Here is a 3,071-nt window from a genome sequence, read left to right as displayed (position 1 = left end):
GAAGGCCTTGCCTCTCAAGGACCCGGAATCCTGTGTGAAGGAGTGGGAGGTGCGGCCAAATCCTGCTAATCCCTTAAAGCTACATCTGAGCTGGACATGAAGGGGTTCCTGCTTATAAGCTCACTGTTATGGGCCCTCCAGAGAACAGTAGTGTCAGTGGGAGCTCAGAACATCAACCCCCATCAACCAGTACGCCAGACATGGATCCTGCGAAGCGACGACGCCTATGAGGAATGGAACCGCACCTCCCATATGGCCCCGTTGTGGACATGGTGGCCAGATCTGTATGCTGACTTAGAACTTGTACTGGGGCAATTTTATTACCTCCCCCAGAAAAACCACCAGGAACAATATCATATGAAAAAACGGGCTGTTTGACTCATCATCCACAGTCAACCGCCAAGCTTTGCGGGCAAATGGGTTCTTTGCTTGCCCAGGTTTTCGGACAGGTTGGTGGAAGCACAATTGTGGGGGTGCTGATAGACTCTACTGTGCTGAATGGAATTGTATGGAAGTTAATGATGGGCAGTGGAGATGGGAGGTTTCCCCTGAGCTGATTGATATGAGGTTTACTTCCCCAAACAACCAATGGACAGTATCTCCACTGGCCAACCAGGTTAAAATCACTTTTACCTCAAAGGGAAAAAACGATAAAAGGTGGATAGGTGGGCTGACATGGGGCCTGATGCCCTACCAGACGCCATGGAGGGGGGGTCCTGTTCCAGATCTACCTCCAGGTCGAGGCAGTGGTTAGGTCACTGGTAGGACCTAACCCGGTGTTAAATACCCCTTGTCTGAGGCCCCGACCTCCCCAGCCTGGGTCTCCTAGGCCCACTTTCAAGCCATCAGGCACCACAACGACATCAGCAGCCCCAGCCATGGAAAGGCCGGGGACAGCTGCGAAACCACAGACTTCCAGCAATCCTATGTGGGAGATGGTGCTAGCTGTGGTAGAAACCCTTAATCATACCACTCCCTCTCTTACTGACCCATGTTGGCTGTGCTACCCAGGATCCCCACCCTTTTATGAGGCTATCGGGATCAATAGTTCCTATACTCTCAACAACCCTCATCCCACCTATTGGGACGGGAGACCATGGGGACTTACTCTTACCCAGGTCTCGGCCTCTGGCATGTGTGTAGGCACAGTTCCAACATCCCAAAACCAGTTATGCTCCTCATGCAATAACACCCCATCGGAGCAGGGGAAGTGGATTATACCCACCTCGGGCTGGTGAGGCATCCGGAGATGGGGGCAAGTGCTGCAGCCCCCGGAGCCTGACCTGCCTGATCTGTGTCATGTCACATAGGCATGTTTGCTTACACAAGATAACAGGGAAGGGTTGCGCCAGGCACATACCACCCACCCTTCCCCGAATGGGACACCTGAAGGGAGTTGTAACATTTTTCTTGTTTTGAAGTTATTGGTTTGTGAAATGTGAAACTATAAACTATTGGTTGTATAAGCACGGGCTTTTGTGTAACGGCTGTGGGAGCCTATATAATCTTTACCTGAAGTTGCCTCAGGGTTGATTGCTCCAACCAGACCTGCATGTCTTGGAAGGACGGTCGGCCCCAGCTAGCTGGCCTAATAAAACTCTGCTTGATTTTGCATCTCCATACTCGTGCATTTGTTCTCCTGAAGAGACCGACCGAGTCACAGACCCTACGGGCTTTTGTGTAACGGCTGTGGGAGCCTATATAATCTTTACCTGAAGTTGCCTCAGGGTTGATTGCTCCAACCAGACCTGCATGTCTTGGAAGGACGGTCGGCCCCAGCTAGCTGGCCTAATAAAACTCTGCTTGATTTTGCATCTCCATACTCGTGCATTTGTTCTCCTGAAGAGACCGACCGAGTCACAGACCCTAACATTAACAACAGCCACCTTAAAAACAACAACGGACCTATTGGGAAAGTCATACTCAGGTGACACAGCTCTGCCATCCCACACCTGTCCTCATGCACCCGAGTGGCAGGTGTAGGGCTAGGCTGGCATGGTCCTGTGGCTCCCCCTCCATTGCCTGTTGGGTCATGCTTCGTGCTTGCCCGGGAGGCCAGCTTCCTTGGGGGCAAGCAGCCCCTCGAGCCTTGGGCTGGGTGCAGGCTGTGTTTATAGGGGTGGCTTCTGTGCTTCTTTGAGTTTGTTTTTTTCTGGTCTTGGTTTTTCACAGGCTCCTTGCTGCTCTCTTTTTGTTCATGGTCTTGATCTTTATGGGGGGGCAATGTGTTCTTAATTGTGTTAATTAGCAATCTTTTATTTGTACCAGCCAGAGGACACATCATCCAGCCCATAGGTCCCGTTGTCTCAGCTCTAGTTTTCCCACGTTTTGCCTCTTTCAGCAGCTTTTGTATTGCTTACGACTCCAGCTCCTGGTCCTCTTCCATTGTGAGGGCGCCTTCAGGGATCCTCAGGTGGTGCTGGTTAAAACAAAGACCTCTAGATAGGCTGACTAGATTTACCAGATGGACAAGTAGTGGGGACTGGCTGGGGCGTGCCGACCACACTGTAGACAGTAGCAGGGATAACAGAGTATAAGGGCTCTAGTGGGGGGAGGGAGGCTATGGGAGGGTGCCATCTGGGAAGTGGGTGTGTAGTTGAATAAGATATTTTGGGATGTTCTGTGTGATATACACACATACACACAGAAATTCAACAACAAAAAAAGTATAATTCTTCAAAGCATAAAAATTTGCTCCTTAATAATTAGTAGATGTGAAAAACGACTCAGCTCGGCTCCAGGTCTTAGTGATTCAGCTCTGATTAATTAGGGGAAACCAGGATATTTTATAGTGTGGGGGCAGTAGAAAAAGCCTTAGTTGATAGGTGCTTTGTAGGATGCCCTATTTACGTGTGGTGGTGGGCTTCCACCAGGCTGCCAGACATTGCCTGATTATCATACAGGAAAACCTGGCAGTTCCTATGCCAGAGGCCATGTTTTTGGTAGGGCATCTGTGGCGGCCACTTCAAAAGGTGAGTCAGGAAGAGAGTAGAGGGGGCGCCCTGCTGAGAAAAGGAGTCTCTGCATAGAACGCCGAGCCCCTTGGGCTATCCAGACATGGAGAGACTTCG

General features: G+C 50.6%; 1 pseudogene; it reads right to left on the bottom strand.

Annotated features, from left to right (window-relative positions):
• LOC103747681 overlaps positions 1–2,386 on the bottom strand; it is a 38,006-nt pseudogene extending 35,620 nt beyond the window's left edge.
• Between the last annotated feature and the right edge of the window lie 685 nt (positions 2,387–3,071).

The sequence above is a fragment of the Nannospalax galili genome, unplaced genomic scaffold (genome assembly GCF_000622305.1).
Source record: "Nannospalax galili isolate Female #2095 unplaced genomic scaffold, S.galili_v1.0 scaffold100, whole genome shotgun sequence".
In the NCBI taxonomy this organism is placed as follows: domain Eukaryota; kingdom Metazoa; phylum Chordata; class Mammalia; order Rodentia; family Spalacidae; genus Nannospalax; species Nannospalax galili.
Note: the sequence above shows the minus strand (reverse complement) of the source record. Positions and strands in the feature narration are given on the sequence as shown.